We start from the raw sequence: 26,495 nt of genomic DNA, 5'->3' as shown, positions 1-26,495 counted from the left end.
CCATATTTCCAGATGGTCTACCTCGAGCAGTGGTAGCACCCGGTCTCCCACTCTGATTTGCATTCTGTCCCGACAACCTCGGGCAATCTTTAATGAAGTGGTCAACTGATCCGCATTTGTAAAAGGAGCGGTCAGGAAATCTACAACTCCCCGAATGCCATTTACCGCAATATCGGCATTTCGTCCTGTCTCGACGTTCATTCCCAACACTGGCGACCGAAGTGCCTCGTGTACCCACAGGGGGTCGATCACGATCTCGTCTAAAAAGGCCCAAAGTGCCTCTAAACTGGCCCGCATCATCTCGAAATCTCTTTGATGTCTGTTGAAGAGACCTTCCCGAGGATCTTTTACGAAACTCTCCAGTTCCCTCATCAACTCTTTGCTTTTCTTTTCTAAGCTCTTCGGCTTTACAAGCTCGTTCAACAAGTACCACGAACTCTCGTATTTCAAGAACGCCAACGAACATTTTTATATCTTCATTCAGCCCATCCTCGAAGCGTTTACACATAATAGCTTCGGACGAAACACATTCCCGAGCGTATTTGCTAAGTCTAACAAATTTTCGCTCGTAATCAGTAACCGACATGGAGCCTTGCTTAAGCTCAAGAAATTCCTTCCGTTTTTGATCAACAAATCTCTGACTGATATACTTTTTCCGAAACTCAGTTTGGAAAAACTCCCAAGTTACTTGCTCTCGGGGCACAATAGAAGTCAGAGTACTCCACCAATAGTAGGCAGAATCACGTAGCAAGGAGATAGCACACTTTAGGCATTCATCGGGTGTACAAGATAGCTCATCGAGTACCCGGATAGTGTTGTCCAGCCAAAATTCAGCTTGCTCGGCATCATCGCTATCCATAGCCTCCCCATGTTTTCGGATTCTGTCAACTGGGGGCTTATTTGACCTTATTTGGTCCGTTACCGGTGGTATTGTAGGTGCGGGGGTAGTATTTGTCGGGAATGGAGGTTGTGGAACAGCCATATTAGTTCGAATGTATTGGTTAAACCAATCATTCATCACGCTATAGAATGCTTGTCTAGCTTCATCATTCGGATTACTAGCATTAGGTTGAGAGTCTGCCGGCACTGTCCCTTGTGCGGGAGCAGGCGCTACACTCTCAAGATCATCAGCTACCTCTCGGTCACGATCGGGATCCATTACTATAAATAAACACATTTACAATTGTCAGAAATCACCACACTATCAAGTAATCACATAAAATGGCATGTATAGCTAGACCCAAAACATTACGGTAGTCCTAGAATCGACTAAACCGTAGCTCTGATACCAATAAAATGTAACACCCCGAACCCGAGACCGACACCGGAGTCGGACACGAGATGTTAACAAACTTTGAAAAATTTTTCCAGACACTGCCCAGTCTGAGTACTAGTCGCTTCAAAAATCATATCTTGAGTTTCACAACTCGAAAATCAGTTTTGTGATTTTTCCCTGAAACTAGACTCATGTCCCCACCTATGTATTTTTTTCTAGAATTTTTGGTCGGGCCAATTAGTACAGTTTATTAGTCAAAGTCTCCCATGTTACAGGGGTCGACTACACTGACCTTTTCCCATTACGACTTGGATATCTCTCTGCACAGAGTTTCAATGCTGATGCCGTTTGTTTCTATGGAAACTAGACTCAGAGAGGAATCCATACATATATGGTATGACCCCTAATTATCTCTGGTCAATTTATAGTGAATTTCCAAAGGCATAACAGGGAATCCAGAAACTGTTCTGGCCCTGTTCCACAAGAACCCGAATATCTCTTACTGTACTGTTCATATGATTGTTTCGTTACTTTCATATGAAATTAGATTCATCAAGGTTTGATTACATAATTTATTCACTATTTAATTCCACTCCTACGAATTCTTGTGATTTTTCCAATCCACACCACTGCTGCTATCAGCCTCTGTTTTCAAAGTAAACCTTACCTATTTTGGGGTTTCATGGACCAACTAGGGCCTTGTCATACATAAGCCCACATATGATCATACTTAGCCATTCCAGTGGCTGATCATTTGCTCAACACTCCCATTCCAACTATAGTTACATCATGAAACCATCTATACATTCATAAACACGAATGGTCTAATGCCATACTCCACTTCTACAAGCCATTTTCGCATGGCTGTACACTTATACATTTCATAAAGTACTCGAAAAACAACAATGGGTAGTCCTATACATGCCATATCAAGATTCAACCAAAATAGTACCCAAAAGAGCCTTTGATAGTGTGGGCGACTTCGACTTCAAGATCCCGAGTCCGATAGCTGGAGAACCAAAAATCTATAAAACAGAGGAGCAGTGTAACGAGTAAGCAATTTATGCTTAGTAAGTTTTTAGCAAGGAATTCCAGCATAAACAAAGAATAACACACATTTAGCTAAATGGAATATTTCATAATACGCAATTTACCGATATCAACTTGCTTCACAACATTAACAACCCTTATGTACATACACAATAGACTAACTTAGCCGAAGGCGGGTAGCTCGTTTATCAACTGAGCGAACATTTATTTGTAAGGGCTCGATTAAATTCAACACATACGTAACATATCCCCATATTGGGATGTTTTCGAGTATTCGCTGGAATTTTACAGCAAGCTCATTCATTACCAAATCACGTACCTTCGGGATTTAACCGGATATAGCTCCTCGTTCAAATGCCTTCGGGACATAGCCCGGTTTTAGTAACTCACACAATGCCTTCGGGACATAACCCGGATTTAATAACTCGCACGAATGCCTTCGGGACTTAACCCGGATTTAGTATCTCGCACAAAGGCCTTCGGGGCTTAACCCGGAATTTGTATCTCGCACAAATGCCTTCGGATCTTAGTCCCGATATATTCACTTAGCACAAAGCCTTTGGGACTTAGCCCGGACAGCATTCAATTAATCATGCACATCTAACAATAATTCATGGCACATTCATATTTCATTTTCATTTGCGACACTCAAACACAAGGCACATATCGTCCTTGCACATTCGGCTCAATAGCAACACATAGAGCATGATTTAATCACATCGTAACTTAAGCTCTCTTACTCAAGAACTTACCTCGGGTGTTGTCGAACGATTCCGCTAGCTATTCAACCACTTTTTCCTTCCCCTTATCGGATTTATTTCCCCTTTGCTCTTGAGCTTAATCAAACAAATAAATTGATTTCATCATTTAGGCATCAAAAAGATGAACACAAGGCACTTAGCCCATATTTATACATTAGACATTAAAGTCTCATACATGCAAAAATCATGCATCAACACAACATATTAGCTAATTTCTTTCCCCTTGGCCGAATATGCATGTCTATTTTTGGGGTCGATCTCAACACTTAATACACACATATACACACACTAGTAAAGCATCCTCCCCCTTTTCATCGATTTAACACATGCATTGCTCATCAACATGCAAAGTTACATTCGGCCTTAGCACACATCTTGCTAGCCGATTCTTCTCCATTTAGCAACCAATGCACATATGTGCTCACACAACAAAAAAAAAATGCTAAAAAGGAGGTTCAAGAATCATCAAGCCATCATCACATGCATCATTAACAAGCTTCATATTTTGCATGCAATGGCATTAACACAACCTCCACCTAGGCCGAATCTTAACTCATCCTCATGCCTCATCACCACAACATCAAACACCAACCAAGAATGATGCATCCATGGTCAAGTGCCAATTCCATCACATAGCAAGATTTAGACCATGGGCCAAGTAGAACTCAAGCTAACAACTAAAACATGCATGCATCTCATGGAACATCATCAAACATACCTTAGCCTAGCTACATGCATGGCCGAATCTCTTCACCTTTCTTCTTCTTTCCTCCTTAAAATTTTTGGCCAAGGATGAACCAAAGGATGAGAAAATTTTTCTTTGTTTTTCTTTCTAGTTTCGGCAAGCATGAAGATGAGAAAAGGATGAACAAAATTCTCTCCTTTCTTTTCTTTAGCTCACGGCAATGGGGGGGGACAAACAACTACACACACATTTTTTTTTTGTATTCACCATACTCCTTTTTATTATTTTATTTGTTTTATCCCAACATTTTATGACACAAATTAACATATCTTATTTGTGCCATACTCATGCCATAATTTCCATAAAATAAATTGCACAATTGTTCATCATGCCCATCATGGCCGGCCACTACTAGTAGGGGGCAAATTTGACATGCAAGTCCCCCCTTTGTCCACATGCACTAATAGGTCCTCACACATTGACCTATCACATTTTAGAATTTTCTCACATAAGTCCTATTAACTAAATTCACATGAAATCAACCAAATTGAAGCTTGAAATTTTCACACATTCATAATTACATATTCTAGACAATAAGTATCACATTCAAACATTTTGGTGACTCGGTTTAGCGGTCCCGAAACCACTTCCCGACTAGGGTCAACTTTGGGCTGTCACAGGGTTAATAGGCCTTAAAAATAGTTAGGGATGGAATATGGCACAAGAGTGCCTATAGTGCAGTGGCGTGAAGCATTCTATGGAAGCATATAAGCCTTATAGTTAATTGGGACCGAATGGTAGCATAAGAAAGGATGCGGTGCAGTGGCCAGTAGCGTGTGGGGAGGTAGAGTAACCTTGAGGTCTAGAGTTTGAGTAGAGGCGCGCGCAAAGGGAGAATTTAATTTTGTTACTCAAGTGCTGTACGATGGAAGCAATTTGAATGCAATTCAAATTGGAATTTTTGGCTAAAATCAAGGGGTTTAGGATGAGGATTAAGGGTAGATATGATGGTGATAAAATTGGAGAATTTGAAGGGAAATTATCTTGACGAGTTTAAGTCGATTGAGAAGTGTAGGTCTATTTTTTTTTAATTTTTTAGTATAAATATGTGTCGTATGAGCGAGTAAGGGCATTTGTTGTTTTTGTGTGCTTCAGTCGCATATCACCTCCTATTTTCTTTAAGCCAAATTCTTGATCTTTTCTTCCCTATATTAATCGAACCAATCTCTTCCCTCTTCAACTTAGCTGACTGTTTCCTTTTCATTTAAAAGCTGATTCATACACTTTGTGGGTTTTATTTCTTGTTGGCAAGCGATCTTGCAATCGATAAGTGAATTAGATCTTCTTCGGCTTTTGTTAAATATTTCTAAGTTCTTTCGTTTCTACACTCTTAAAAGCCGATTCTTCTTTATTCTTTCAAAAATTTCGTTAACCTATTGTTTCTCCATTTATTTCTCTTTTTCCCTCTCATTCAAGAATGTGATCGCTGATGGAAAAAGGGGGTTCTAGCAGAGAGGTTAGGATAGAGGCTCCCAAGTTTAAGCGACGTAAAGTGTTAGCCGTTAGGGACTTTTCGCCTGGATGCGGAAGGGGGACTACGTCAGATTTCGAGTTACATAGGCAGATCACAGTCGATCAATCTAGTCAAGGCAAGTATAGGTGGTTCTTCGGTAAGTAGTGGATTTATTTTGAATTAATGGAATGTGACTAATGGAATATAATGTTGAATATTGGTTCGGGCGATTATGAATACTTAGTACTCTAGGTGATAAGGTGTGTACTTCTACCCTATGATAACTTGATATAAAGTCGAAGGTGTGTACATACACTGCACACATAAGTAGATCGGCAAAAGCCGAAAAGCCGACATGCCGAAAAGTCGAAAAGTCGAAAGTTTGGCTGCAGTAGTCTTACGAGTGCTCGAACACTCATGAGGAGGAAATCGATAGGTTGTTTAAGGCCCATGGGCGATTCCATGGACTTGGGTTATGAATTGGATGGGCCTAAATGGGCTAAATGGGCCCGATGGGCTATTGGGCCCATAATAGGAAAAAATTGATAATTAATGCAATGTGATAGAAAATTGTATGTGAGCATGAATATGAATGTGATCTGGGCCTAATGGGCCATATAAATGTGAATTGGGCCTAATGGGCCATATAAATGTGAATTGGGCCTGGTAGGCCATAAGAATGTGAATTGGGCCAGATGGGCCATATGAATGAGATTGGGCCAAGTGGGCCATATGCATGTATGTAGGAGTTTTGGGCCCAGTATATGATAACTACATAAAACTTAATTAAATTGTTGAGACCGTGGACAAGTCATAGGGTTAAGGTGAGGCCACGGGTATATGCATGTCTAGGATTGGATCTAGGGAGAGCTTGGTACTTAAGCGGTCTTAATGACCCACCTCCTCTTCTCTGGAATCTTACATAGTATTCGTTCATCTTAGCTCACGAGATTTGTTAACAGGCCAAGGTAAGTGAAAATCGTAATAAAGGAAAAATTATCGAAATGTCCCTAAGGGCAAAAATGACCAAAATACCCCTATGTGTTGAATGTAAGTGACGTGCATATCTGTTGCATACAAATGATATTCTGCTTAGGTTGCATATGGATTGGGAATTATGGAACGGAGGAAGTATATGAGGATCGCATGGTTGCTTGACAATCATGGATCCACCGATGGCTTTTAAAGCCCAATATGTAAATGAAGGTAGTTCTGCAACCGAGCTACCATTGATGTATCGATTGGATGGGTCGATATTTATATCCCCACATGGTGTGACGGGGGATGAAGCTAGTGTGTAGCAGATGGTTTATTGGGATGGGATTGCACTGCATTGCATTGCATGTATGATACTGTTGTGATATTATTGCGATATGGGCTTCGGCCCAACCGAGGCTAATTTGGGCTAAGGCCCAAAGACCACCGTTATTGAATTGGGATCTGGCCCAAAATAACTAATGATTGCTTTATACTTGTTGAGGATTGTACACACTGAGTTTTCAAAACTCACCCCCCTTCTTCTAAACTTTTCAGGTGATCCTCAATAGGCGGTTCGACGGATGGAAGGACTCGGAGGTGGCCAACTAGCATAAAAAGTTTAGACTTAGTTTTTATGTAATTTTTAATATATTTACTTTAAATTATTTCAATTTTATTTGGGTTGTAACAAGGTCTTTCCTCTGGCTAATATTTTAAATTAGGATTATTATCATTTTTTATGCTTTATATTTATTAGAAGTAGGGCGTGGTTTCCTAAACCATAACTATTTTTAAATACTACGTTTCCGCACCTCAATTTTTAAATGACGAGTTTTCATAAAATCATATGTTCTAAATAAAGCTTCCACAACTGAAAAGAGAATTTACAAAGTAATTAAGGTTTTTCATTTTAAGGGAGTGTTTCCAATGAAAATAAGGTTTTCGCTAAAACATTTCAATGTGACGCGTCAGATTCGGCCATAACATCTGGGCCGGGTTTGGGGTGTTACAAAAATAATTATAGATTATAATTAATATGAATAAATCCTTAATGAGTCTAATTTCAAGAGAAACAGACGGGAACATTATTCGAATCTCGTACTATGAGATAATCAATTTTTAGTAAAGAATGGTCGAAGCTGTCAAATAGCAGAATAGAGGTAACTTTAAAGAATAAGCTGTAGTTATTGGCTAGACCAAAATTTCTAAAAATTTTATGGTAAGAATATATGTGAGTCTAGTTTCAGGGAAAATTAGCAGATCTTAATTTGGAGTTTTGTAGCTCCAGATATAAATAACTTAGTAACCATGACTCGAGAAAACAGCTTGACCAGAACATAATTAAATGTGTAATTATGATTGTATTACCTTGAGAAGCATGTTGACATATTGCTTATTATTTTCATATGGAGTTATTAAGCTATAAAGTTTACTTCCTCCTTTCTATTTCTTTAGTGCTGTCAGGTTAGCTTGGGGTTGGAGATCGTCAGAGGCAGCATCACACTATCAAATTATCAACTTGGGGTATCGATAAATCCTAAGTATTTTCAAGTGAGTAACATGTATAGAGACTTAGCCTTTTGATATATGTTTTTCATGATTTGGCCAAATGTATTGGCTTATAATGATTCAATTGTATATAGCCATGAGATGTGGCTTATATTGATTATTGGGTTGTAACCCTATTATATGTGCGTGCACAAGCTTAAAAGTTTTATGTGATGTGAGTATGTGCCTTGATGTGGTCTGCAATGTCTTAGACAAGCATGTTATTCTACGTATGTGAAATATGTCAATATGTTATAAAGTTATGAGTTAGCATTGAATATGAATGTTGGATGATTAAGTTGAAATCTTTTGGTTTTATGGTAACCATGATATAAAAGTATAAGTGATATCATAATAGACAAGGCCAAATGAGTGTATAAAGCACATGAATCATGACATGCAAATGCAATGTTTGTGGCCTAAATGAAGATGTTTAATCATTAAATGGAGGCCATGTTTTAATTGTTAAATGGAGTCCATGTTATATGTCCTTGATGTTGTATTAATGTGTGAGGGTTTATGGTTTACCAAGGCTTGGAAAATAGCCTAAGTGTTGGCCACAATGGCAGAGATATAGCCGTGTGTCTCAGCCGTGTGGGGAATACGGCCGTAGTACACAGGCGTATCACTTGGCCGCGTGACCCCATTTCATTGCTGACGTCATAAACAGAGAGTTACACAGGCTGAGGACACGGGCATGCCCCAAGCCACACGGGCGTGTGTGACCACACGGCTTAATCCACACGGGCGTGTGACTCTCTAAACATGGGAAATTCCGTAAGTGTTGTAAAATTTCTGAAAATTCTCGGTTTAGTCCTGAACCACCCCCGATGTATGTTTTGGGCCTTGTAGGCCTGTATAAGGAATGATATGCATGTGTTTGAATGTTTTTGAATTGGTTGAAATTTTATACCTCGGTTTTACATGTATGTTTATGGTCAAGTCCGATAATGCTTCGTATCTTGTCCCGGTGTCAGACACGGGTAAGGGGTTGTAACACCCCGAACCCGAGACCGACACCGGAGTCGGACACGAGATGTTAACAAACTTTGAAAAATTTTTCCAGACACTGCCCAGTCTGAGTACTAGTCGCTTCAAAAATCATATCTTGAGTTTCACAACTCAAAAATCAGTTTTCTGATTTTTCCCTGAAACTATACTCATGTCCCCACCTATGGATTTTTTTCTAGAATTTTTGGTCAGGCCAATTAGTACAGTTTATTAGTCAAAGTCTCCCATGTTACAGGGGTCGACTACACTGACTTTTCCCATTACGACTGGGATATCTCTCTGCACAGAGCTTCAATACTGATGCCGTTTGTTTCTGTGGAAACTAGACTCAGAGAGGAATCCATACATATATGGTATGACCCCTAATTATCTCTGGTCAATTTATAGTGAATTTCCAAAGGCGGAACAGTGAATCCAGAAACTGTTCTGGCCCTGTTCCACAAGAACCCGAATATCTCTTTCTGTACTGTTCCTATAATTGTTTCGTTACTTCCATATGAAAGTAGATTCATCAAGGTTCGATTACATAATTTATTCACTATTTAATTCCACTCCTACGAATTCTTGTGATTTTTCCAATCCACACCACTGCTGCTATCAGCTTCTGTTTTCAAAGTGAACCTTACCTAATTTGGGGTTTCATGGACCAACTAGGGCCTTGTCATACATAAGCCCACATATGATAATACTTAGCCATTCTAGTGGCTGATCATTTGCTCAACACTTCCATTCCAACATAGTTACATCATGAAACCATCTATACATTCACAAATACGAATGGTCTAATGCCATACTCCACTTCTACAAGCCATTTTCGCATGGCTGTACACTTATACATTTCATAAAGTACTCGAAAGACAACAATGGGTAGTCCTATACATGCCATAACAAAATTCAACCAAAATAGTACCCAAAAGAGCCTTTGATAGTGTGGGCGACTTCGACTTCAAGATCCCGAGTCCGATAGCTGGAGAACCAAAAATCTATAAAACAGAGGAGCAATGTAACGAGTAAGAAATTTATGCTTAGTAAGTTTGAGCAAGGAATTCCAGCATGCACAAAGAATAGCACACATTTAGCTAAACGGAATATTTCATAATACGCAATTTACCGATATCAAACTTGCTTCACAACATTAACAACCCTTATGTACATACACAATAAACTAACTTGGCCGAAGGCCGGTAGCTCGTTTATCAACTGAGCGAACATTTATTTGTAAGGGCTCGATTAAATTCAACACATACATAACATATCCCCATATTGGGATGTTTTTCGAGTATTCGCTGGAATTTTACAGCAAGCTCATTCATTACCAAATCACGTACCTTCGGGATTTAACCGGATATAGCTCCTCGTTCAAATGCCTTCGGGACATAGCCCGGTTTTAGTAACTCACACAATGCCTTCGGGACATAACCCGGATTTAACAACTCGCACGAATGCCTTCGGGACTTAACCCGGATTTAATAACTCGCACGAATGCCTTCGGGACTTAACCCGGATTTAATAACTCGCACGAATGCCTTCGGGACTTAACCCGGATTTAGTATCTCGCACAAAGGCCTTCGGATCTTAATCCGGATATATTCACTTAGCACAAAGCCTTCGGGACTTAGCCCGGACAGCATTCAATTAATCATGCACATCTAACAATAATTCATAGCACATTCATATTTCATTTTCGTTTACGAAACTCAAACACAAGGCACATATTGTCGTTGCACATTCGGCTCAATAGCCACACTTAGAGCATGATTTAATCACATCGAAATTTAAGCTCTCTTACTCAAGAACTTACCTCGGGTGTTGTCGAACGATTCCGCTAGCTATTCAACCACTTTTTCCTTCCCTTTATCGGTTTTATTTCCCCTTTGCTCTTGAGCTTAATCAAACAAATAAATTGATTTCATCATTTTAGGCATCAAAAGATGAACACAAGGCACTTAGCCCATATTTATACATTAGACATTAAAGTCTCATACATGCAAAAATCATGCATCAACACAACATATTAGCTAATTTCTTGCCCTTGGCCGAATATGCATGTCCATTTTTGGGGTCGATTTCAACACTTAATACACACATGTACACACTAGTAAAGCATCCTCCCCCTTTTCATCAATTTAACACATGCATTGCTCATTAACATGCAAAGTTACATTCGGCCTTAGCACACATCTTGCTAGCCGATTCTTCTCCATTTAGCAACCAATGCACATATGTGCTCACACAACAAAAAAATGCTAAAAAGGAGGTTCAAGAATCATCAAGCCATCATCACATGCATCATTAACAAGCTTCATATTTTGCATGCAATGGCATTAACACAACCTCCACCTAGGCCGAATCTTAACTCATCCTCATGCCTCATCACCACAACATCAAACATCAACCAAGAATGATTCATCCATGGTCAAGTGCCATTTCCATCACATAGCAAGATTTAGACCATGGGTTAGGTAGAACTCAAGCTAACAACTAAAACATGCATGCCTCTCATGGAACATCATCAAACATACCTTAGCCTAGCTACATGCATGGCCGAATCTCTTCACCTTTCTTCTTCTTTCCTCCTTAAAATTTTTGGCCAAGGATGAACCAAAGGATGAGAAAATTTTTCTTTGTTTTTCTTTCTAGTTTTTGGCAAGCATGAAGATGAGAAAAGGATGAACAAAATTCCCCCTTTCTCTTGTTTAGCTCACGGCCATGGGGGGACAAACACCACACACACATTTTTTTTCTTTTGTTTTCCATTTCTTTATTACCCATACTCCTTATTTTATTCTTCCACTAACAAAACATGTTTCATGACATGTTTTGCCCATCCTTCCTTGTCATGGCCGGCCACTACTCATTAGGGGGGGAATTTGACATGCAAGTCCCCCCTTTGTCCACATGCACTAGTAGGTCCTCACACATTGACCTATCACATTTTAGAATTTTCTCACATAAGTCCTATTGACTAAATTCACATGAAATCAACCCAATTGAAGCTTGAAATTTTCACACATTCATAATTACATATTCTACACAATAAGTATCACATTCAAACATTTCGGTGACTCGGTTTAGCGGTCCCGAAACCACTTCCCGACTAGGGTCAACTTTGGGCTGTCACAACTCTCCCCCACTTAAGAAATTTTCGTCCCCGAAAATCTTACCGGTAAATAGGTTTGGGTATCGTTCTTTCATCGAGCTCTCGGTCTCCCAAGTAGCTTCCTCGATCCCGAGTTTGAGCCATAACACCTTTACTAGCGGAACTCTTTTGTTTCGTAACTCCTTCACTTCACGAGCTAGGATACGCATCGGTTCTTCTTCATAGCTCATGTCGACTTGAATTTCAACCTCCGATGGGCTAATTATGTGCGATGGATCAGATCGATAGCGTCGAAGCATCGAAACATGAAAGACGTCATGAATCTTTTCAAGCTCCGAGGGCAAAATCAATCTATACGCAACCGGACCAACTCGTTCGGAGATTTCGTACGGCCCAATGAATCTTGGGCTCAACTTGCCCTTACGGCCGAACCTGAGTATCTTTTTCCAAGGTGAAACCTTAAGGAACACTTTGTCTCCCACCTGATACTCGATGTCTTTTCGTTTCAAATCTGCGTACGATTTCTGACGATCCGTGGATACCTTCAGACTTTCACGGATTACCTTTACTTTCTGTTCAGCATCTCTAATCAAATCAACTCCGAAAATTTTGCTTTCACCGAGCTCGGTCCAAAACAATGGTGTACGGCATTTACGACCGTACAAAGCCTCATAAGGTGCCATCTTAATACTTGATTGAAAACTATTGTTGTAAGCGAATTCAATCAAAGGTAAACACCGTTCCCATGAACTACTGAACTCAAGGATGCAACATCTCAACATATCCTCAAGTATCTGAATTATCCGCTCGGATTGACCATCGGTTTGGGGGTGAAAAGCAGTGCTAAAATGCAGCTTAGTACCCAGAGCTTCTTGCAATTTCTTCCAAAATCGTGAGGTGAATCTCGGATCTCTATCCGACACGATAGAAACAGGTACCCCGTATAATCTCACAATTTGATAAACGTACAATTCAGCTAGTTTATCCAATGAAAAATCCATACGTACGGGGATGAAATGAGCCGACTTAGTCAGTCTATCAACAATAACCCATATCGCATCCTTCTTACTTGCTGACAAGGGCAGTCCGGACACAAAGTCCATTGTGACTCGATCCCATTTCCACTCGGGTATCATGATCGGCTGGAGTAATCCTGAAAGCACTTGATGTTCCGCTTTCACTTGTTGACATATTAAACATCTCGAAACAAAGTCGGAGATGTCCCGTTTCATACCATGCCACCAAAATTGACGTTTCAAATCGTTGTACATTTTCGTACTCCCCGGGTGAATTGACATTCGGCAACAATGGGCTTCGTTCAGAATCATCGAAATGAGTTCCGAATTCCTTGGAACACACAAACGATTTCTGATCCTCAAACAATCATCATCATCAATTTGAAACTCCGATTCCTCGTTCGGAAAACACTTAGCCCGTTTTGCAACCAATTCATCATCGACTTTCTGAGCTTCACGAATTTGGTGAGTCAATAATGGTTTAGCTTTTAATTCAGCTACTAACACACTGTCTGGTAGAACAGACAAATGCACATTCATCGCTCGTAAAGCAAACAATGACTTCCGGCTTAAGGCGTCCGCAACCACGTTAGCCTTTCCCGGGTGGTAATCAATGACAAGCTCGTAATCTTTCAACAACTCAAGCCAACGTCTTTGTCGCAGATTCAAGTCTCGTTGAGTCATCAAATATTTGAGACTTTTGTGATTCGAAAATACATGGCACTTCTCACCAAACAGATAATGTCGCCATATTTTTAAAGCAAACACGATGGCAGCTAGTTCGAGATCATGGGTCGGATAATTCCTCTCGTGTGGCTTCAATTGTCTCGACGCATAGGCCACGACTCGACCTTCTTGCATCAATACGCGACCCAACCCAAGTAGGGATGTGTCACTATAAATGACAAACTCTTTACCTGATTCGGGTTGCACCAAAATTGGAGCTTCAGTCAAATGAGTTTTCAGTTGGTTGAAACTTTTCTGACATTTCTCCGTCCACTCGAACTTAACATCCTTTTGAAGTAGCTTCGTCATTGGTGTGGCTATCATCGAGAAACCTTTCACAAATCGTCGGTAATAACCGGCGAGCCCCAAAAAGCTCCGAACTTCAGTAATATTTCTCGGAGGTTTCCAGTCAAGTATGGCTGAAATTTTGTTCGGGTCAAATCAATACCCGATGCGGATACCACATGACCCAAGAAGCTAACCTCTCTTAACCAGAACTCGCACTTACTGAACTTAGCATATAACTGCTTATCCCGCAAAATTTGCAGCACTAGCCTCAGATGCCCAGCATGTTCGGTCTCATCTCTTGAATAGACCAAAATGTCATCAATGAACACAACTACGAACTGATCCAAATACGGTCTGAAGATCCGATTCATCAAATCCATAAATACCGCAGGGGCATTAGTGAGCCCAAACGGCATCACTAAGAATTCGTAGTGACCATATCTCGTTCTGAAGGCAGTTTTGGGAATATCTGGATCTCGAATTTGCAACTGATAATAGCCCGATCTCAAATCTATTTTTGAGAACACTGAGGCTCCCTTCAGTTGGTCGAACAAATCATCGATGCACGGCAACGGATATTTGTTCTTTATCGTCACTTTATTCAGCTGACGATAGTCAATGGACAACCTCATGGTTCCGTCCTTCTTTTTCACGAACAATACTGGTGCACCCCAAGGTGAGAAACTTGGTCGAGCGAAACCTCTATCCGTCAGTTCTTGCAACTGAGCTTTCAACTCCTTTAACTCAGTTGGTGCCATACGATACGGAGCTATCGAAATCGGCGTAGTCCCAGGTACAAGCTCAATACCAAACTCTACCTCCCGAACAGGTGGTAAACCCGGTAATTCTTCCGGAAAAACATCCGGGTATTCACAAACCACCGGCACAGATTCGGGTTTCCTTTCTAATTCTTTGTCATCAAGCACATATGCAAGGTATGCTTGCACCCTTTTTTTTTACATATTTCTGTGCCAACATTGCTGATATTACAGCTGGCATCCCCTCCAAGTCCGCAGACTCAATTCGGACTACTTCGTTATTTGCGCACCTCAAATCAATAGTCTTGCTCTTGCAATTCACAATCGCATCATGCGCGGTCAACCAATCCAACCCAAGGATAACATCAAATTCATCAAACGGCAAAAGCATCAAGTCCGCTGGAAAACAGGAACCTCGAATTTCCAGGGGACATTTCTTACACACTTTGTCGACAAGCACGTAACGACCCAAGGGATTTGACACCCGAATTACGAACTCAGTAGACTCAATAGGTAAAGTCTTACTGGATGCTAAGGTTTCACATATGTAAGAATGAGTAGATCCGGGGTCAATCAAAGCAATTACATTAGTATCAAAGAGGGTGAATGTACCGGTAATAACATCAGGCGAAGAAGCATCCTCGCGGGCACGTATAGCATAAGCTCTAGCAGGCGCACGGGCTTCGGATCTGGTTATATCATCTCTAGATCCTCTCTGACCACCACCAGCATTGCCCATATTTCCAGATGGTCTACCTCGAGCAGTGGTAGCACCCGGTTTCCCACTCTGATTTGCATTCTGTCCCGACAACCTCGGGCAATCTTTAATGAAGTGGTCCACTGATCCGCATTTGTAACAGGAGCGGTAGGAAATCTACAACTCCCCGAATGCCATTTACCGCAATATCGGCATTTCGTCCTGTCTCGACGTTCATTCCCAACACTGGCGACCAAGTGCCTCGTGTACCCACAGGGGGTCGATCACGATCTCGTCCAAAAAGGCCCGAAGTGCCTCTAAACTGGCCCGCATCATCTCGAAATCTCTTCGATGTCTGTTGAAGAGACCTCCCCGAGGATGTTTTACGAAACTCTCCAGTTCCCTCATCAACTCTTTGCTTTTCTTTTCTAAGCTCTTCGGCTTTACAAGCTCGTTCAACAAGTACCACGAACTCTTGTATTTCAAGAACGCCAATGAACATTTTTATATCTTCATTCAGCCCATCCTCGAAGCGTTTACACATAACAGCTTCGGACGAAACACATTCCCGAGCGTATTTGCTAAGTCTAACAAATTTTCGCTCGTAATCAGTAACCGACATGGAGCCTTGCTTAAGCTCAAGAAATTCCTTCCGTTTTTGATCAACAAATCTCTGACTGATATACTTTTTCCGAAACTCAGTTTGGAAAAACTCCCAAGTTACTTGCTCTCGGGGCACAATAGAAGTCAGAGTACTCCACCAATAGTAGGCAGAACACGTAGCAAGGAGATAGCACACTTTAGGCATTCATCGGGTGTACAAGATAGCTCATCGAGTACCCGGATAGTGTTGTCCAGCCAAAATTCAGCTTGCTCGGCATCATCGCTATCCATAGCCTTAAATTCAGTAGCCCCATGTTTTCGATTCTGTCAACTGGGGCTTATGTGACCTTATTTGGTCCGTTACCGGCGGTATTGTAGGTGCGGGGGTAGTATTTGTTCGGGAATGGAGGTTGTGGAACAGCCATATTAGTTCGAATGTATTGGTTAAACCAATCATTCATCACGCTATAGAATGCTTGTCTAGCTTCATCATTCTGATTACTAGCATTAGGTTGAGAGTTTGCCGGCACTGTCCCTTGTACGGGAGCAGGCGCTACACTCTCAAGATCATCAGCTACCTCTCGGTCACGATCGGGATCCATTACTATAAATAAACACATTTACAATTGTCGGAAATCACCACACTATCAAGTAATCACATAAAATGGCATGTATAGCTAGACCCAAAACATTACGGTAGTCCTAGAATCGACTAAACCGTAGCTCTGATACCAATAAAATGTAACACCCCGAACCCGAGACCGACACCGGAGTCGGACACGAGATGTTAACAAACTTTGAAAAATTTTTCCAGACACTGCCCAGTCTGAGTACTAGTCGCTTCAAAAATCATATCTTGAGTTTCACAACTCAAAAATCAGTTTTGTGATTTTTCCCTGAAACTAGACTCATGTCCCCACCTATGGATTTTTTTCTAGAATTTTTGGTCAGGCCAATTAGTACAGTTTATTAGTCAAAGTCTCCCATGTTACAGGGGTCGACTACACTGACCTTTTCCCATTACGACTGGGATATCTCTCTGCACAGAGCTTCAATACTGATGCCGTTTGTTTCTATGGAAACTAGACTCAGAGAGGAATCCATACATATATGGTATGACCCCTAATTATCTCTGGTCAATTTATAGTGAATTTCCAAAGGCGTAACAGTGAATCCAGAAACTGTTCTGGCCCTGTTCCACAAGAACCCGAATATCTCTTTCTGTACTGTTCCTATCATTGTTTCGTTACTTCCATATGAAAGTAGATTCATCAAGGTTCGATTACATAATTTATTCACTATTTAATTCCACTCCACGAATTCTTGTGATTTTTCCAATCCACACCACTGCTGCTATCAGCTTCTGTTTTCAAAGTGAACCTTACCTAATTTGGGGTTTCATGGACCAACTAGGGCCTTGTCATACATAAGCCCACATATGATCATACTTAGCCATTCTAGTGGCTGATCATTTGCTCAACACTTCCATTCCAACATAGTTACATCATGAAACCATCTATACATTCACAAATACGAATGGTCTAATGCCATACTCCACTTCTACAAGCCATTTTCGCATGGCTGTACACTTATACATTTCATAAAGTACTCGAAAGACAACAATGGGTAGTCCTATACATGCCATAACAAAATTCAACCAAAATAGTACCCAAAAGAGCCTTTGATAGTGTGGGCGACTTCGACTTCAAGATCCCGAGTCCGATAGCTGGAGAACCAAAAATCTATAAAACAGAGGAGCAATGTAACGAGTAAGCAATTTATGCTTAGTAAGTTTGAGCAAGGAATTCCAGCATGCACAAAGAATAGCACACATTTAGCTAAACGGAATATTTCATAATACGCAATTTACCGATATCAAACTTGCTTCACAACATTAACAACCCTTATGTACATACACAATAAACTAACTTGGCCGAAGGCCGGTAGCTCGTTTATCAACTGAGCGAACATTTATTTGTAAGGGCTTGATTAAATTCAACACATACGTAACATATCCCCATATTGGGATGTTTTTCGAGTATTCGCTGGAATTTTACAGCAAGCTCATTCATTACCAAATCACGTACCTTCGGGATTTAACCGGATATAGCTCCTCGTTCAAATGCCTTCGGGACATAGCCCGGTTTTAGTAACTCACACAATGCCTTCGGGACATAACCCGGATTTAACAACTCGCACGAATGCCTTCGGGACTTAACCCGGATTTAATAACTCGCACGAATGCCTTCGGGACTTAACCCGGATTTAATAACTCGTACGAATGCCTTCGGGACTTAACCCGGATTTAGTATCTCGCACAAAGGCCTTCGGATCTTAATCCGGATATATTCACTTAGCACAAAGCCTTCGGGACTTAGCCCGGACAGCATTCAATTAATCATGCACATCTAACAATAATTCATAGCACATTCATATTTCATTTTCGTTTACGAAACTCAAACACAAGGCACATATTGTCGTTGCACATTCGGCTCAATAGCCACACTTAGAGCATGATTTAATCACATCGAAATTTAAGCTCTCTTACTCAAGAACTTACCTCGGGTGTTGTCGAACGATTCCGCTAGCTATTCAACCACTTTTTCCTTCCCTTTATCGGTTTTATTTCCCCTTTGCTCTTGAGCTTAATCAAACAAATAAATTGATTTCATCATTTTAGGCATCAAAAGATGAACACAAGGCACTTAGCCCATATTTATACATTAGACATTAAAGTCTCATACATGCAAAAATCATGCATCAACACAACATATTAGCTAATTTCTTGCCCTTGGCCGAATATGCATGTCCATTTTTGGGGTCGATTTCAACACTTAATACACACATGTACACACTAGTAAAGCATCCTCCCCCTTTTCATCAATTTAACACATGCATTGCTCATTAACATGCAAAGTTACATTCGGCCTTAGCACACATCTTGCTAGCCGATTCTTCTCCATTTAGCAACCAATGCACATATGTGCTCACACAACAAAAAAAATGCTAAAAAGGAGGTTCAAGAATCATCAAGCCATCATCACATGCATCATTAACAAGCTTCATATTTTGCATGCAATGGCATTAACACAACCTCCACCTAGGCCGAATCTTAACTCATCCTCATGCCTCATCACCACAACATCAAACATCAACCAAGAATGATTCATCCATGGTCAAGTGCCATTTCCATCACATAGCAAGATTTAGACCATGGGTTAGGTAGAACTCAAGCTAACAACTAAAACATGCATGCCTCTCATGGAACATCATCAAACATACCTTAGCCTAGCTACATGCATGGCCGAATCTCTTCACCTTTCTTCTTCTTTCTTCCTTAAAATTTTTGGCCAAGGATGAACCAAAGGATGAGAAAATTTTTCTTTGTTTTTCTTTCTAGTTTTTGGCAAGCATGAAGATGAGAAAAGGATGAACAAAATTCCCCCTTTCTCTTGTTTAGCTCACGGCCATGGGGGGACAAACACCACACACACATTTTTTTTTCTTTTGTTTTCCATTTCTTTATTACCCATACTCCTTATTTTATTCTTCCACTAACAAAACATGTTTCATGACATGTTTTGCCCATCCTTCCTTGTCATGGCCGGCCACTACTCATTAGGGGGGGAATTTGACATGCAAGTCCCCCCTTTGTCCACATGCACTAGTAGGTCCTCACACATTGACCTATCACATTTTAGAATTTTCTCACATAAGTCCTATTGACTAAATTCACATGAAATCAACCCAATTGAAGCTTGAAATTTTCACACATTCATAATTACATATTCTACACAATAAGTATCACATTCAAACATTTCGGTGACTCGGTTTAGCGGTCCCGAAACCACTTCCCGACTAGGGTCAACTTTGGGCTGTCACAGGGGTGTTACATTTAGTGGTATCAGAGCTATGGTTTAGTCAGTTCTCGGACTAACCTAGCATGTGTGAGAGTCTAACTATACATGCCACATATAATCTGTGATAGTGTGATGTCTCCCGACACGGATGAGATTTATCTCGCTTAGACAGATATACTCTCCAACCGAGCTACACCGACCATGTCCAATGTGATGCTAAGGTATTTGAGTAAGTTACAATTATGATGAGTCTAAGCTTAGAAAAGTATGAACAAAAGTTCATGATATGCACGTGATGACACGTGAGATGAAAGTTCATGTTGCGATTATAACCCGTGCTTGTTTGATGTTCATATGATGTTGTGCACTTGGGTTATTCGATTAAGTTAATGTGATAAGTAGAAATTCATAAAGGTATTAATAAAGGCTCATAATATCATGTTACGGATGGAAATGTCATTGTCCCGATTGGACATTGAATATTGATGAATTTCAATGATATCTTTAAATGAGATAAGGGAATACATTATAATAAGCTTATCTATGTTTAATTGATAGTTCTATGATGTATATGACTGATTTGCTCGAGTGAATGCAAGTATTTAGGTAACTCACCAAAGATACTGATGGAACAAATGCTCATGTATACTGGTTTGGATAATTATGATTGGCAAGCTCGTATAGCTTAAATAAATGTGCTAAATTGATTGAATTGAGTTATATGATTGTAATGATATGTATATGATGATGTGCAAGATGAAAGTTTAGATTGTAATATGCTTATTCATGTTTGTTTGGCCTCGTATGATGTTATGTGCATGACTTGTTTGAGTAAATGAAAATGATTAGTAAAGTTATTCAGAATCTATAGAATGCATGTATAAGTACACTTGTTTAAATAGGGTAACCGGAAAGTCTGCATAAAATAAACATGAATGTTAGCTTGCCTGAAGTGAATGATATGATGGTGATAAAATGACTATAATGATGAAAATTGTATTGTAAGTATATGTGTATAAGAGATGAGTTAGGGACCTTACGACCCTACCCCCTTACCAGAGTGGTGTTTATAAAGGATTTTATGAGATCTGTGGAATAAGCTCACAAGTGTGAAACCAAAGAGTTTAGCTATAGAATGATTATAAATATGTCAAAGTTTGAGAATGAGTTGATAAGTAAAGACAGAACAAGAAAGGTATCAGATTGATTTAAAGATTATTCGATTTACAAAATATCACAGTGAGAGAAGAAAATAACTTTGGTAAATCGACTTATTCAGACACGATGTTGAAAGTGTGTGGTAATCACAGTGAACAGATTATGACTGTCTCTCTTGAGGTACCCTAAAGACTAATTTGTTCTCAGAAGTGTTATTGTGACTGCCTATCTTCTGATAAATTGTTATTGTAAGAGGATGTTTTCTAATCTTGATGTTAGATGAAAGCATTGATAACCCGACTGGTTTATAATCGGTATTGTTCTATTTCTCTCTAGTATTCTATTATATTTCGTCTGTTGAGATTTTATGAGAAGATGCACATGATGCTTTGATTCTATTCCTTCAAATTGATGTTTTGTCCAACATATATATATGGAAAATATATCATCTTTGTTGCATTTTAATTCCAGTGGGTTGAATGGTGTTGTCCTCTGGGCTTCTTTCTCTGAGGAATTATTGAAATCATCCATATTTCTTAAGAGTTTTATTCTCGGTCTTTCGACATGGCATCCTATCTTGGATTTTTCTATCTTGGATTTCTTTATTTGCTTTCCTTTGTCATCTATATTTCATAAATTGTCGATAATGGCTCGCATCTAAAGTATGACCTTCATCTTGTGATATTTATATCAAGTATGACAATGCTTCTGATTTGATCGTGGTAATGTAATGATCTTCGTATCTGGGTTTCTTTGATTTCTATGTAAAGAATTAATATCGGCTGAGGTATAAGTGGTGAAACTTCTAGTTTCAATTTGTATGGTGGATTTCTTTTCTCAAGTAAGTTAATCAAAGGTAATGTCTTCGATTGGAAATATTTATACTACCTTGAGCTAATGCAATTGAAATGGTCTTTTATTAGCATGACAAGTGAATTTTGAATGTTTGTATGTTGAATCGTTCTATCGACTGGAAGAGAGGATTTCTTGAAATGTCATTTATTGATGATTAAGACCGACTTGGTTGTTCAATCGGTATGGGTTATTGTTAGGAAGATTTAATGAGACATGTATGTCCAAATCATTTTTTTTCAAGTCTGAGAATAAGATTTTATTTCTTTTTCGGTAAAAGACAGATAGTCTGAGTGAAAAGTGTACATAACTTAGAAGACTTTGATATGATTTAAAGCTACTTTGAATGATAAAATTTTCGTCTTGTGAAAGTTGAATGGTATAAAGATTTGAATAAACGAGAACATTGTTAATTGAAGCCTTTGAACTAGTTCAGTCTGCATTGGGCAGAGACTTCTTGATTTTCAGAGATATGTTGTTAAATGGTTTATGATGTGTTATAAGACTGAAAGGTAGTGTGATAGCTCAACGTATCTGATGTTATAGACAGATCTAAGTTGGTGATAGTATAGATGACTAGAGTCGTTAAAAGATGATAAGATAATTATTGTATTATCACTACGAAGAGCATAATGCAGTTTCAAATGTTTGGATAGAAAACCAAGAGCTTATATAGAAAAATTTGTAAGAAAATTTATAGGAATAGATTATTAGTGATCGAGTTTGAAACTCGACATTTCTGATCCTTGTGAGTGAATACTTGACATGTTAATAGAGTTAAAGTTGAATATCAAGTATTATCAGAACTATTTTTGGCAGTGTTGACACTAGAATGGAAATGAGAAAGAATTACTATGGATTTCATATCTGGATTATCTTCGTCTTTGAAAAAGAAAAATATTATGTGGCTTGTATTAAGTATTTGATGAAATCTGCAAATCATGTAGGTATGTACTAAATTCTCGCTTATTAGATTACTGGAATTATGTATCTCTGAGATTGTCAAATTTCTTAAAATGCTAGTCTTTGTTAATCAAATTGAGATCCGAGATTTATATCGTGAATTATTGAGAAAGCTAAATGAGGTTTTGAATTTTAATAAAGGCTAGAGGTTGAATTAGAAAATTGTCTCACTGTATAAAATTGTAGAGAGTATAAGGCCATGATAATCGGGCTAGCTACGCCATTTAAATTCGGAAGGATTCAAGTATGTTATGTATGTATGTGCTATGATAGTATGGATCAGACCTTTGAGTACATAAATTCTCCAATAGAGATCAAGATTCAGTTGATGTGTCGTATAGCGAAGAATTACTCATAACTTTAGTATGAGAAATTAAAGAGCTAAGTATTAAGCATAGCTTGAGTAAAAGTTCTTTAGCAATGATAATGAGATAGTGGAGTTTATGTGAAAACCGAACCACTCTTCTGGTAAGATTTTGAGGACGAAAATCCCTAAAGGGGGAGAGTTGTAACATCCCTAATTTGGGCCTAGTCGCCATAGTGGTTTCAGGACCACAAATTCGACATAGTAAAATTTGTTTTTATTATATTTTTATGGTCTACAATTATACGAAATAATTTTTTAAAAATTTCATTCGAAAATTTTGACGTTTGGGCACTCAATTTAGTCAAAAGGACTAAATCATAAAAAAGTGCAAACTTGAGTTCTAGAAGCTAGAGGTGTCTAATTGCTATGAAATTTTAAATTGGGAGTCCTTATGTAGTAATTAGACCATTAGTTGAGTTGTGGACAAAAATGGACATGGTTATATGTTTTAAATTGTTTTTCATTAAGGGTATTTTAGTAATTTGGCTAATAAATCTAAAATAACATGAAAAAAAAGGATGTCATCTTCTTCATTTTTCATGCCATGGCCGAATTTTGCAAAGGGAGACCATAGTTAGGGTTTTCCAAACTTTCCAAGCTCCATAGTAAGCTCGTTCTAGCCCCGTTTTTTAATTACTTTTACATTTTTAAAGTCGTTATTACTCAATCTGTCTATTTCTACCAATATTTTGAGATATGGTTGAAGTCTAGGGTTTTGACCTATGATAAATATATGTTTATTTTGATGTGTAATGGTAGATTATGCAAGTTTATGGTTAGAGAAACGACTTTTACTAAGTGATTTTTGGTAAAAATGCATAAAAGGACTAAATTGTAAAAGTTATAAAATTTTTCATTAAAGTTTGAATTAGTGGAAATTGAGGGCTGTTGTAGTTATAAAATTTGTTCGACTAGGCTTAAAGTATAAAGAAATTGAATGAAAATCATTTTACGAGCCTAGGGGCAAAAGTGTAAATATGACAAAGTTTAGGGGCAAACACGTAATTTTTCCATAGCATGATTTTTGGATCATTGACTAATGTGACTAATAAATAGACTAAATGTGATGTTATAGATCAAAGAAAACGAGGTTTGGACCTAAAACATGGGAAAAATTAGAAATTAACGGTTAGGTCCCTTTTCGCCATTTTTGGTATCGAGGTAAGTTCATGTGATAATAATAATGCAACGTTATACCAGAATGTTAATGCTTGATATTACATGAATTGTATGTACATAAGTAAATAATGTGACAATGTAATATATTTTGATGTGTTGACATTGTGTGATAAATGTTTCATCATTATTATATATGCTATGCCTAATGGTAACTTTGTAAGTATGAATGATATTGGTCGTTATCCCCGACGATACAAGCAAGTACGATGGAGATGTTATGTACATGTGAGAAAGAATCCCGTTTGAACCTTAGGAATAGTTTAGGATACAAGTGACATTTCACTAGGAATTAAGAAATTCGAACTCATTGAGTTGGTCTGGGTTCGTGATATGTAGGTGGCATTCGAGCTCGTTGAGTTGGTCCGAGTTCATAATGGATGCGATACATGTAATTGGGTTCTGGGCAATGGTCTTGTGTGTCCTACTGGTGGCTAGGTAATCGTTGAGTGGGTCGAATACCTAACAGCTTGTGTGAGCAGCCCGTGTAGTTACACCTTGACCAATTGCTTTTATGAGCAAGCCCGTGAGTAGCTCCATTGCGAGCGTTACATGTTATGAGGTAGCTTTATCTACTTATGTGACACCCCTAATTTGACCCTAGTCGGGAAGTGGTTTCGGGACCGCTAAACCGAGTTGCAGAAATAATTGAATATAATATTTTATGTCTAAAATATGTGATCATGCATGTGTGAAATTTGAATGCTTTGATTTTTGTCAATTTGAATGTGTTTCTAAATAAAAAGGACTTATGTGAGAAGCTTTGAATATATGTGTGGCTTATTTTAAGTGATTAATTATTGAATGATGCAAATAAGTGGGTTTGCATGCCAATTTGCCACTTTTAATGCTAGTGGCTGGCCAGCTTATAAGTATGGGCATTATATGCATGGGCTAATATTATTATATTTATTAGTGGTGAGAAATATGTAATAAAAATGTATTAGATGAATTAAAGATGAATAAAAGAGTATGGGTAATAAAATAATGTGTTAGTGGGAGGAGAAACCAAAGTTGGTTTATTCCTCCATTGCCGTAGCTAGGAAAGGGTGGAGAAGAAATTTCCTTTTGTTGTTAAAATTTTCAGCTAAGGAGATTGCTAGATCAAGGTATGTACAATGCTACTCTTGGAAATTCATGCATAAATTGAATGGTTAGTTTGAATTCTACCTATTTCATGGCTCAAATTTTTGTTATTTTGGAAGATTGAAATTTGGCCAAGGAGCTTGAAATTCTTAGTAGTTGTTTTGATGTCATTAGCATGGAAATTTATGTTGGATGTGTTGAATTTGCTAGTTGTTTTGGCTTGGAAGTTAAGGTTTAGTGTTTGATTATGTGATTGCCGAATGTGTGGATAGTTGAAGGAAAATTTGTTAAAATGCTTAGTAAATGGATATTTGGTTAATATTGTGTATATTAATTACTTAAAATATAAACTTTAAATGAGTACTAAAGGTTGTATATAAATTCTGCCTTGGGAGAAATGTTAGTATAAAAAAATGCTTGAAAGTTAAATAGGTGATTGCTTTAATGACCAAATGTGCCAAAGAATAATGCATGATCTAGTTGACCAATATGTGTTAAGGGAACATGAATAAATATATTTCGATGAGCTATACATTCGGTTATAGTATGGAATGCAATGTTAATACATAGTTGCTAGTATGTATATGTGTGCTGGCCGAATTTGAACTTGAATAATGATTTGAGCACGATGTATTGTATTGAGAATAGGCTTAAGTGAAATTGTGATGAAATTGATTGGTGATATACATGGTTAAATAATATGTAATGCATTAGTTAGTAAAATGTATGCCATTTATGTGTGGTATTAAGTATATAATCGGCCTAAACATAGACATGCATATTCGGCCATAGGAAGAAGATTGGTGTTGCATGTATTCGGTTAGAGGCAAGCATATTGATGCTTTTGTCTTGGCTTAGAAAATTCGGCCAAGGGGGAATATTAGCTAAAATGTTGAGTTTGATTCATGATTCCATATATATATGTGACTCTAATGCCTAAAGTATATATGGGCTAAGTACCTTGAGGTTTTCTTTTGATGTTCGAATGAATTGTATTAAATTGCTTGATGTGATTAAAAATGT

This window comes from Gossypium hirsutum, chromosome A09 (genome assembly GCF_007990345.1).
Source record: "Gossypium hirsutum isolate 1008001.06 chromosome A09, Gossypium_hirsutum_v2.1, whole genome shotgun sequence".
Lineage (NCBI taxonomy): Eukaryota > Viridiplantae > Streptophyta > Magnoliopsida > Malvales > Malvaceae > Gossypium > Gossypium hirsutum.
The sequence above is the reverse complement of the archived record's forward strand: the minus strand, read 5'-3'. Positions refer to the sequence as shown.